At 40.0% G+C, this 12,059-nt stretch overlaps 1 protein-coding gene across 1 annotated transcript in view; it reads right to left on the bottom strand.

Annotated features, from left to right (window-relative positions):
- The window catches only part of CUNH4orf17 (chromosome unknown C4orf17 homolog), a 335,194-nt gene that overhangs the window by 273,668 nt on the left and 49,467 nt on the right, over positions 1-12,059 (bottom strand). The gene's annotated exons all lie outside the window — the stretch shown is intronic.

The raw sequence follows: 12,059 nt of genomic DNA, 5'->3' as shown, positions 1-12,059 counted from the left end.
TTCTACCTACCCTCACTACCCTCACCAACATTGTTCTTATGTGACCCAATATCACCCAGTAACATCCTCCCTTTTAGAGTTAAGTTTGATCTGAATCACCCAATTTCAGACCCTTTAAACAAGTCACCCCAAGATACTCCCATTTTCATCTCTACCTCTGGGCCCGTGTTTCCTTACATATTTTCTCTCCCACCCCACGAAGCTCTGCCCATTTCACACCAAAGAAACAAAACTCACCATTCATGAGTTTATTAAACATTCAGGCTGAAGCAAGCTGATGCAAGAGGGGGGGTCTTCATTACATCAACTTAAATAAATCCCCATTGAACATTAAGTATTTCATTCTTAATATAACTCCCCTGAGAGGAACTTCTAGTGGTATTTCTTCTTATATAAGCCAGCCTCAAGCCATTGCTTATGTCAATAGTACTTACCTCTTCTCTCCTGGATTATCAAAGCAATTTCAAGTTCTTCTTCAATTGGCCAGGACAGTTTGGCTCTCAGCAGTTCATATTACCTGGCTTTATAACTAAGCCATCTAGGGATTCAGCAGGAAAAAAATGGGGGGAAGGGGGCCTGGGGAGAGTCTTGTTATTTATCAGGATCCACACTCCCTGGGAGGCAGTTGTGGTATTAAACAACAAAACTAGCTTTTATTTCACTCTTCACAGAAAGGGGGTAATTGTGTAGTGCTTTAACTAATGTGTCCCACAGATTCTTTCCTCCAAGAAGTGGATGAGGGGAAGACAAGATCCACTAATAGTTTGTGGCATCCAATCCCTTCACCCTGGCTGCCTACCACTCTGCCTAAACCCCTTCTTAATTCTCCTAGATCCAGGATTAAGATTATCATTCCTCTTGGGATAGGACTTCCTTCCCTATCTCCTAGACATAGAGTCTCTTTCCCAATCCTCTCCCCACTATACACACAACAGGAGCTCCCTTCCTAGTTCAAGTCTCTTCTGCTCCAGCCCGGGCTTCCCTAGATCTGGAGCCACTGAATCAGACAGGAGCCCCGCATGTCAGTAGACCTTGAGAGACCAGGATATAAAATGTCTTTTTTTTTTTTTTTTAAAACCTAAGCCCACTAGCTTCATGATTTAAGATTGATCAGCAACGGGCACCTGGGTGGCTCAGTTGGTTAAGCGACTGCCTTCGGCTCAGGTCATGATCCTGGAGTCCTGGGATCGAGTCCCACATCGGGCTCCCTGCTCAGCGGTGAGTCTGCTTCTCCCTCTGACCCTCTTCCCTCTCATGCTCTCTATGTCTCATTCTCTCTCTCTCAAATAAATAAAATCTTAAAAAAAAAAAAAAAAGATTGGTCAGGAAGGTGGGCTACATCCTCAGTCTCTCTCTCCAACAGGATATCATGGCTATCACGTAATGTTAAGGGGCTCTTGTGAGATTCTGCTTCCCAAACACAGCAAGCATCCTGAGGTAGACATCTTGTCTTTCCTTCAGGGTGCCTGCTCCCTGCAGATAGAGGGGATAGGTGCTATCAAACCTATTCACTCTGGGCCTTGGGATGACTCTTCACTATCTTCCCAAGTCTGAATTGGAATTTCCCCACTTTCCTATTAGTGTCCCATCCATCTTGTTAATCAAACTACTGCAAATCTAATTTTTGTCTCAAGGTCTGCTCCTATCCCAAACTAAGATATTTGGTACCAGAAGTAGTCCTAGGAAGCCAATCCTAAGGATGGGATTCTGAAAGTGGATCACTTGCCAACAAGATGGCAAAAGAACAGCACTGTGGTCTGTGGTTAAGATGGACGTCCAGGATCCCTGCCTCCTGGTATTCATGCCCCTGTGTAATCCTCTCTCCTTAAATGTGGGCTAGACTTGACTCCATTTCAAAAGCAGAAATGATGAGATGTCACTCTGAAATGAGTTCTAAAAAGACCATGGCTTCCATTCTTGGATCTTCTCTCTTGGACTGCCTGTTCTGGGAGAGGCCAGCTGTCACAGCACGAAGCAGCCCTGTGGAGAAGACCCAAGTTAAGTTTGGCTGCTGAGGTCTGTCAACAGCCATGTGAATAAAACTAAACGAGAATTCCTCCTGAGTCCAGCTTTGAGATGACTACAGCCCTGGCCAACACCTCCATTACAGCTTTGTGGGAGATCCTGAACCAAAACACCCAGCTAAGCTGCTCCCAGATTCCTGAACAATAAAAACTTAGAGAGCATAAATGTCTGTGTATTAAGCTGCTAAACAATAGATAACTAACACATTGGTGTAAGTGGGTAATAATCCCCGTTGGCATGCTCTCGTAATACAATGACTAAGAGTCTTCTGTGGTGAACTGGGAGGGGATACAGATTGCAGGATATGTACTGGCTTGTGCAATATCATTAGCACTTGAGAGAGAAAATGGCAATGGTAATTACAAGAACTGTGGGTTTAGTTGGTTTTTGTTAAGTATCATCAATATGTTGAAGGAAAAACAAAACAACAAGGTTGAGTCAACCAACCACCAAAGAAGCACACGACTGAAAACCACAAAACTTGTATAACAGCATTTAAATTTTCCCTTATCTCCTCCGATTACTCTGGCTGTAACCGCTGGCTGTTAAAGAAGTGGCCCCTCCCCAGTGCCACGGGAGAGCAGGTTCTCCCTGCCTGGACACCACAGGAGCCTTACTAAGGTAAATGCCTCATAAGAGGATACCTACCTTCCCTCACCTCATGACTTCTCTGCCAATAAATAAGTTCAAGTCTCACCCTGACTAGGAAAATAATTCACCAAAATAATCACAGTATGTGGCTCACGTGTATCAGCAAGAACTGGAAAAACGTGTTGAAAATCAATCATGAGCATGCTGGACCAAGGGAACAGAATATAAGGGAGAGGTCGTTGATATGGGTACAATCTGTAACTCAGGAATGAATCCCTGAGAAGAACACCTGCAGTCAGTTCTGGGCTACTGGGATGGTTCCTCAAAGCTTCGGGGGGGGGGGGGTAAATAATGGCCTACAACAAATGAGGTAGAGATGCCGGAATTGCTTTGGCAAAGTACCAAAAGTCAAGAGGCTCAGAGAAGGTGGCATGTTACAATGGATCTGACATAAAAATCTGAAAATCCACCAGATGACCATGTTCCTCAGTAGAATCCAGGGGGGTCACCCCTTTCACTAAAGCAGTAAGAAATGCACCAGTGGTTCAGAAAGAACCCACCATACAGTAAATATATACACTATCAAATCCCCTAATCCTCCCCCATGCAGACAAACTAGCATAATTTGACACAGGGAGAGAAGAAATGCCCAGATCTTTCAAGAACTGTCAGATACAGAGTCTGAGCTGACACTAGTACTAGGATAACCAAAATGCTAGCGTGTTCCCTTGTTAAAGTTTTGTGAAAGATGAGGCATTCCAGTTTATTGAAGAATTTACTGGGGGAAGAAGGGAATCAATAATTTAAAGGACTTCAAGACATCTTGTTTGGAAGCTTTTTCTCTGACCCCACATACTGCAGGTCGCTTTTCCAAATCTGAAAAATAAAAACATGAATTCAGGAATCTAGCCCCTTGGTTAAAGTTGTAAACTTAGCTAGAAAAACTAAAGTGTCCTTAACTTGTAGAACTTCATATGAGAAAATGTGCTTGGTTGCCTCCATGTACAAAGAAATAAATACTTCCCTTTCTCTGATTATTTTGTGATTAACAAGTAATAATTTATACCAGGCTTGCAGAACACATGAAAACTTGCATCACAGCTCGGCCTGTCTTTGGAAGAACTACTACTTCATCTGGTGTCTGTACCACAACTTGCATTCCACCTCTATCATAATACTTGTCACCAAGACCAAAGTTACATACTGATTAATGTAATGGTCTGTGTTTTACCTATTTGGCCCATAACAAATCACTTCAGAACTTATGTCCCAAACAACCACATTTATTACCTGACAGTTTCTGGGGGTGAGCTTTTTGAGGAAAGCTTAGCTAAATGGAGCCAGTTCCTAGTCTATCATAAGGTTGCAGTGAAGATGGGAACTGGGACTGCTGTCATCAAAAGCTTGCCTGATGCAGCCATCAAAAGGAATGAAATCTTGCCATTTGCAATGACGTCGATGGAACTGGAGGGTATTATGCTGAACGAAATAAGTCAATCTGAGAAAGACATGTATCATATGACCTCACTGATATGAGGAATTCTTAATCTCAGGAAACAAACTGAGGGTTGCTGGGGTGGGGGGGGGGGGGGAGGGGGTGGCTGGGTGATAGACATGGGGGAGGGTATGTGCTATGGTGAGCGCTGTGAATTGTGTAAGACTGTTGAATCACAGACCTGTACCTCTGAAACAAATAATACATTATATGTTAAAAAAAAAAAAAGAAGAAGAAGAAGAAGAAGATAGCAGGAAGGGAAAAATGAAGGGGGGCGGGAATCGGAGGAGGAGACGAACCATGAGAGACTGTGGACTCTGAGAAACAAACTGAGGGTTCTAGAGGGGAGTGGGGTGGGGGGATGGGTTAGCCCAGTGATGCGTATTAAAGAGGGCACATATTGAATGGAGCACTGGGTGTTATACGCAATGAATCCTGGAACACTACATCAAAAACTAATGATGTAATGTATGGTGATTAACATAATATAATACAATTTTTTAAAAAGTAAAAGAAAAAAAAAGAAAAGAAAAGAAAACATTCTTTCAAAAAAAAAAAAGCTTGCCTAGGGCTGGATGAACTGCTTTCCAGGGCCTCATTCAGATGGTTGGCAAACGAGCACTGGCTACTTACGAGGTCTCTCATTCTACCACCTTGACCTATTCGTATCGCTGTGCGGGTGTCCTCACAAGACAGAAGCTGACCTCTCCCAGAGCCAGTGATCCAGAGAGAGTGACAGAAGTCACAATGTCTTTTATGACCTAGGCTTGGAAGTCACATACCATCATCTCTACAATATTCTGTTAATTACACAGGTTGGCCCTACTCAGCACTGCAGGCCAATTTGAAGTCTGGTTTACGAGATGGCTCCACCTCCCTACTAGTGCAATTGAGGGTAGCCCTGGATTTAGTTTAGCATTTGTAAAAAGTGTCCTAGTTGGATACAATAAGGATTGTTGAGTTTAACTGAGACAGATTCTGGAGAATGGCAAAAATAAATAAGAAGATGGGGATCAGGGAAACAGTGCAATCTATGAAAATAGCCATCAACTCAACAAATGTACTGACTTTCCCAGGAATGCCAAAACCAGTTTCACTCTATTTATTGCCTTATATGACGCTAAACGTAGCTCAAGCTCAAGTTCAAATAAGCATTATTGAACATGCTCAAAGCATACAAACTTAAACAAAGGTCCTTACCTTTGTCCTTTGCTATGCTTCAGTCAGGATTCAGTCAAGAGACAGAAACCATACCAGTTCATATAAGAAATTGTTAGGTAGCAATAGAGTTGGTTTATGAGGTGATTAAAAAGGCAAGAAAAGACTACCATGTAATAAAGGCAGCAATCCCAATAAACTGCTACACTCCTTAGGGTTGGGAGAACAAAAGGACAATGTTGGAATTATTAAAACAGAAGGTTGAGAGAGGGGCCCCACCGACCTGAGACTCAGACCTCGAGGAGGGGGCTCTGGCTAGCTGGGGTCTCTGAGGATGCATCATGGGCAACTTTTGCAAGGGCTGGAAAAACTTCTAACTGGATTTAGCTGCTGCTATGAGAGGATACTGCTGCTACTGGGGTGAAGAAATGATGCTGGGGTGATATTGACAGGAAATGTAAGCATCAAAGAATAAATCAGGAAACTCACTGTGCACAAACAAGAAAGAGCAAGTCCTTCTTCCTTCTCTACCCTCCCAGTCTCCTCTCCTCCACAACCCCAGTGCCCCCCTGTTGGCAGAGAATAGAGTCAGCCAGCAAAGCAGAACAGTGGTTTATAAGAGTCCCAGCATCACAGAGCCAAGTGTACAAGGGGGGTTGGAGTTGAGAGAAAAGAGTTTAGTAACTCGGACACTGGGGGAACAAACAGTAACAAGACAGATGCCAACAATGCTGTCCACCATGTGTTATGCACTTGTAATCTTTGTGCATTTTTGTGTGTATCCAGAGATATTCTAGTCACATCCCTTTGGGTTTGTAAATAGGAAGCTATGTTCTATCGGATAAGGTTATGTCCAAGTATATATAAAGAACTTATACAAATTAATACCAAAAAATAATCCAATTAAAAGTGGCATAAGACCTGAACAGACTTTCTCCAAAAAAGACATCCAGATGGCCAACAGACACATGAAAATGTACTCAACATCACTGTCATCAGAGAAATACAAATCAAAACTATAGTGAGCTATCACCTCACACCTATCAGAATGGCTAAAATCAAAAACACAAGAAACAACAGGTGTTGGTGAGGATTTGGAGAAAAAGGAACCCTCTCATGCAATGTTGATGGGAATGCAAACTGGTGCAGCCATGTGGAAAACAGTAGGGAGGCTCCTCAAAAAGTTAAAAACAGAACTACCCTATGGTCCAGTAATCACACTACTGGGTATTTAACCCAAAGAATACAAAAAACACCAATTCTTCTTTTTTTAAATTTGTTTTATTTAAATTCAATTAATTAACATTTGGTGTATTATTAGTTCAGTGACATTAGTTGTATGTAATACCCAGTGCTCATTACAACACGTGCCCTCCTTAAAGTCCATCACCCAATTACCTCAGCCCCTCAACCCTCTTACTCCAGGAACCCTCAAAAAAACACTAGTTCAAAAGGATATATGCACCCCTATGTTTATTGCAGCATTATTTACAATAGCCAAATTATGGAAACAGCCGAAGTGTCCACTGATAGATGATGAATGGATAAAGAAGATGTGGTGTGTGTGTATGTGTATATAATATATATATATATATATTGAAAAATATAATGAAATATTACTCAGCCATAAAAATAATAAATCTTGCTATTTGCAACAACATGGATGGAACTAGAGAGTATAATGCTAAGTGAAATAAGTCAGTCAGAGAAAGACAAATACCATATGATCTCACTCATATGTGGCATTAAAGAAACAACAAAGGGGAAAAAGAGAGAGAGAGGCAAACCAAGAAACAGACTCTTAACTATAGAGAACAAACTGATGGTTACCAGAGGGGAGGCTGGGGTGGGGGCATGGGTGAAACAGGTGATGGGGATTAAAAAGTACACTTACTGTGATGAGCACTGAATAATGTATAGAATTGCTGAATCACTATATTATACACCTGAAACTAATATAACACTGTATGATAACTATACTGGAATTAAAATTAAAAACTTAATGAAATTTTAAAAGAAAAGAAAAGGCTATGTCCAGGCATAGCAACTAGAGGTGCAGCATGTGATAGGCCCTTAACGTTCCCAAAGAATTTGCAGGAGCAGTGCCATGCTGTTTGAAAACATTGCTAGAGGTTCCACTTAAGCAGTAGTAGTCAGATCAAAGAGAAGGTAGTGGGGAAAGAAAACAACTATCACAACCACCCATGTACACGCACGCACACACACACACACACACACAAATACATACAGTAGGAACACAGGTAATGTCTCCAAATACAAAACACTTTCCATAAATACGTGGCAAGGGTCTCAGAGCAAAAGCCTAAACCAGCTACTCAAAGTGTGGACAGTGGACCAGTACAGGTCGAGGAACTCTTTGCTATCAGCCCATAACAAAGTAAATACCAAAACTGAGAGTAAACATTTAGAAACTTCTGTAGCAGATGTGCTACAGAGTACTTTTATGTCTTTTGAATCTTTTTTTTATTTTAATTTTAATTTTTTAAATTTTATTTTATTATGTTATGTTAGTCACCATACATCATTAGTTTTTGATGTAGTGTTCCACAATTCATTGTTTTCATGTAACACCCAGTGCTCCATGCAGTATGTGCCCTCTTTAATACCCATCACTGGGCTAACCAATCTAATAATAAAAATTAAGGCTTATTTCTGTCTTTGTCTTTATATTTCCCATTTCATTTTTCTAACAACTGATTTTTATATTTTTTACAAAGTAAGTACCATCCCACTATGGACTGAAAATATAAACAGAAATCATTCTTCACTATGGATAACTTGAGAAACACTATCCTAAGCCAGAGACTTGCTGCAAATTGAATAGAAGCTACATTAACTAGCATGGCTTGGCCCCTGGGCATAGTCAGCTAGTGTTTCATGTCCATCATGGCCCAGGAAGCCTCCTGGGAGAGACAGTAGTTGGACAAGCTGAGGCCAGTGGACTGCCTCTAGGACCAGGAAGCAGTGGCATCTCTGTCCAGGCAGTCTGTCAAAAGGAGAAGATGCTGAAACTAAGGAGGGAAAGTCAAAGTGCTCATGACTATTGGCAGAACATGGCGCCATGCAGCTCTTCATCAGGAAATCTTCCAAGCAGCTACTTTATATTTTTAAGTGTTCAGTCATTATTTGCCATGAACACCCTGATGATCTTAAAAACTAGGGACATTTATTTTTGTAAATGTGTCCTTTCCAGCATCCTAGATTTTTCTCATTTTATTCTGATACCTAGAGTGCCATATATAAACCAAGATAACACACATATCGGGAAGAGAAGACTTGAAGACTGTAAAGGCCATAATCAAAAGATAAATTATATACAGTGACTTACCTGGTGAACAAAGGATTGAAACCACCCCAACTCATGTTTACAACAAACATGTACTATTTATGTAATTTTTAAAAACAAATAATTAAAAATTTAAGTCTTTAAGACTCTACAACAATGTGCTCTTGCTTAGTATCTACAAGTCTTAAGGCACCTCATAAGTGTTTTCCAGACGAGGTTCAAATCCTCTGGACAGCAGCATCTCTCTTTGAATATAATATTTTCAGTAGCATTTATCTTCACCAACCCAACAGACATTCTTTCCAATTACCTGTCCTAATCCACAGACCCAGCCTTTGGGAGTTTCTGCAGTCTGACAAATTATATTTAAACCCATAATGGCCATGGATCTGCAAAATGCATACTGACTATATACAGATCTGAGGTCAGAAGTTTTTAACAGGAGGGGCGCCTGAGTGGCTCAGGTGGTTAAGCCTTCAGCTCAGGTCATAAACCCGGGGTTCTGGGATCAAGTCCTGCATCAGGCTCCCTGCTCAGTGGGGCGTCTCCCTCTCCCTCTCTCTCTCTGCCCTCCCCTCCCCCCCGCCGCCAGCTCCTGCTTTCTTTCTCTCTCGCAGGTAAATAAACAAAATTAAAAAAAAAAAAAAAGTTTTTAACAGGAAAGAATTTTTAACAAGAAATGTTTTTTAATGATATTAACACTCATGGTACAAAGGCCAAATCTGACCCTTCCCTATTTAAAGATGGCACAGATTACAGATAGTACTAAACCCAAGCCATTCAACATTCAAGAAACAAATGGTCTGTATATGAACTGTTTGTCAGGCATGCTGGCAGCCCATGTGCATGATTTGAACAAATCAGACACGGTCCTTTACCTTTATCGAGCTTACAGTCTCATAAGGGAGACAGATACTAAATGTGTAAACACACAAATAAATACATAATTACAGGGGCGCCTGGGTGGCTCAGTCGTTAAGTGTCTGCCTTCGGCTCATGTCATGATCCCAGGGTCCTGGGATCGAGCCCCACATCGGGCTCCCTGCTCTGCAGGAAGCCTGCTTCTCCCTCTCCCACTCCGCCTGCTTGTGTTCCCTCTCTCACTGTGTCTCTCTCTGCCAAATAAATAAATAAAATCTTAAAAAAAAAAATAATTACAGACTGTGATCAGTATTTTAAGAAGACGATAACTGGCTGCTAGGAACCAGAATGAAAAGAATAGAATGAATCTATTTTAGATTGGAATCTAAGGTGAGCTGTGAATACTAATACAGCAATGTGTGTATATAATAGGCCTAGGTATAAGGTTTGTATTTGTGCTGAGCCTTTTAGAAAATAGAGCATTTACTGTCTTTTGTGGTATGTTCTCTGATTTTTAGGTTTTTATTACTTGGTTTGGAAACCATGCTTTGCTTCTAACATTAGCAGGACATGAAAGTGCTTGAGCTATAATTCTCATTTTGTATTTCATTAATATTCAGTAAAACATATGTAACATTTAACAACTCAGTATCTCTTTCTGTGATCTCTTCAGGCTCTGACCTTTGTTTTCTCTGGAGGAAAAATACATCACGCGGACTCTGCTTCAGAGCAGTTCAGGTTCATTCCGCAAATGTTCCCCTGCCATAACCTATGATCACCTAGAGCTTGCGTGATAAGCTAATGGTAAAGAATTACTGTAAGTCCATTTAAATCCTGCACACTATATTCATCTTAATCACTAGGTGAAAAAGAGATATAACTCAACAACACCAAATTTAAAAGTGAAAGTCAAAAGTGCCATGAAGGAAAAGGAGGGGGTGTTGTGAGAGTACAACACAAGGGGCCCTGACTCAATCTGAGGGATTGGAACAAAGGATGCTTACTGTAAAATCTGAAAAACAAGAGTCATATTTTCCTGATATCCCAATGCTAAATTTATTATATGTTGTTATGAATTACCTTACAGACACTCATCTAAAGATGGAAAAATAATCCTTTTTTTCTAACTAGGACCTATTAATTCTATATTATGTTTACTAACTTAACAACAATGAAAGTAAAATGAATACTACCCTCGAAGTCACAATTCTATTTACAAGTCATGGCAAGAGAAGGGAAACTACAGAGTCCAAACTGTATTGAGTAACCTAAAACTTTCCAGAGCACCAGCTTAACTAGAAAAAAACATGAACTTTGGATTCAAACAGACTTCAAGTCAAATCCTCACTTTCTTAACTAGCAAGTGTTCAGAATCAGAGAGCTATGTACCTTATTTGATAATAGGAAACATACTATCTACCTTCCAGGGCTGTAAGAGAGGATGAAACCAGTAACAAAGTGCCTAATATTCACTAGGCATTCAATAAGGGTTAGTTTCTTCCCACTAAATAAAACCAAACAACAGTTTTACTTTAGTTAATAATTTAAATACCAAACAAGAATTATAACAAGACCAAACTCCTATGACTTCTTCTGACATGTCTGAATTAGTTTTCTTGGGCACATGATTAGACACAGCCGGCTATAAGATTAAGTAACCAGAAACTAGGAAGCTATTTGAATCCATCGATGAAGCTCCCAACTTTTTGGGAGGAACCAAGGCTCACAGAGGTACCCTGGGGCTTCATTTGGTTTGTTTGTTGCTGCAGCTTTTGGCATCTTTGGACAAAACCAGCTGTGTTCTAATTGGAAAGTGGGAAAATGACTAATTAATGGATCCATAAATTATAATGCTATCTTGCAATTAGATTTGTTTTGTAAAAGAGAGATATTTGGAATTTGGGCCTTTAATGTCCTCTCCACAAACCTTAGTGAAACAAAGGCTAGATTTTGTTTGCATCTTGTTTGTGTGTATGTGTCCGTATGTGTTATAAATATGAGGTATTTTCTCTACCCCCAGATGATGGTGTTTCTAAGATTAATTTGTAAAGGAGCTCTAATTGGTTTAAAGGCAAGTGCTTATAAAAACTGGGCACTCTGCAACTCAAAAAGAACTAACCCAAATGTTTTTCAAGTTCATGTGATCTGGGATGATCTTCGGTAAATTAAAATTCAAGATTGCTGGTTTAATTAAAATAGACATGTACTTAGGGTTATCAGCATTAAATATAAAACGTTTATTCTACCAAGGTTTACTATAGGTCAATTAAGCTCATGTTATCTCTGTCGCAATTTGTCAGCAAAAATGATTTAAAATGATTAATTTTTTCTGTCTCATAAAGTTTTCAAAGGGTAATTGTTAAAAGCAAATAGGTTAAATAAATAAAAAGGTTTATAGGTAAACTTTTAATAGTTTTCAAAATCTTTGGTAACTGAGACCTTGAAGTTTTGCTAGGTTAAATGATAAACTGGGTTAAATTCATTGAATATCTAAGTCTTTTCCAAATAAGATAAAATACTAAAACAATTACAAAACACAGGTTTGGCTGCTTTTGTCCTATTGCAGAGAAACTGTAGATACCTGGGTCTAAATATGTTTTATGCTTTATTGAAAGTTATACT

This window comes from Phoca vitulina, unplaced genomic scaffold, assembly GCF_004348235.1.
Source record: "Phoca vitulina isolate PV1807 unplaced genomic scaffold, GSC_HSeal_1.0 scaffold3, whole genome shotgun sequence".
In the NCBI taxonomy this organism is placed as follows: domain Eukaryota; kingdom Metazoa; phylum Chordata; class Mammalia; order Carnivora; family Phocidae; genus Phoca; species Phoca vitulina.
The sequence above is the reverse complement of the archived record's forward strand: the minus strand, read 5'-3'. Positions and strand labels throughout refer to the sequence as shown.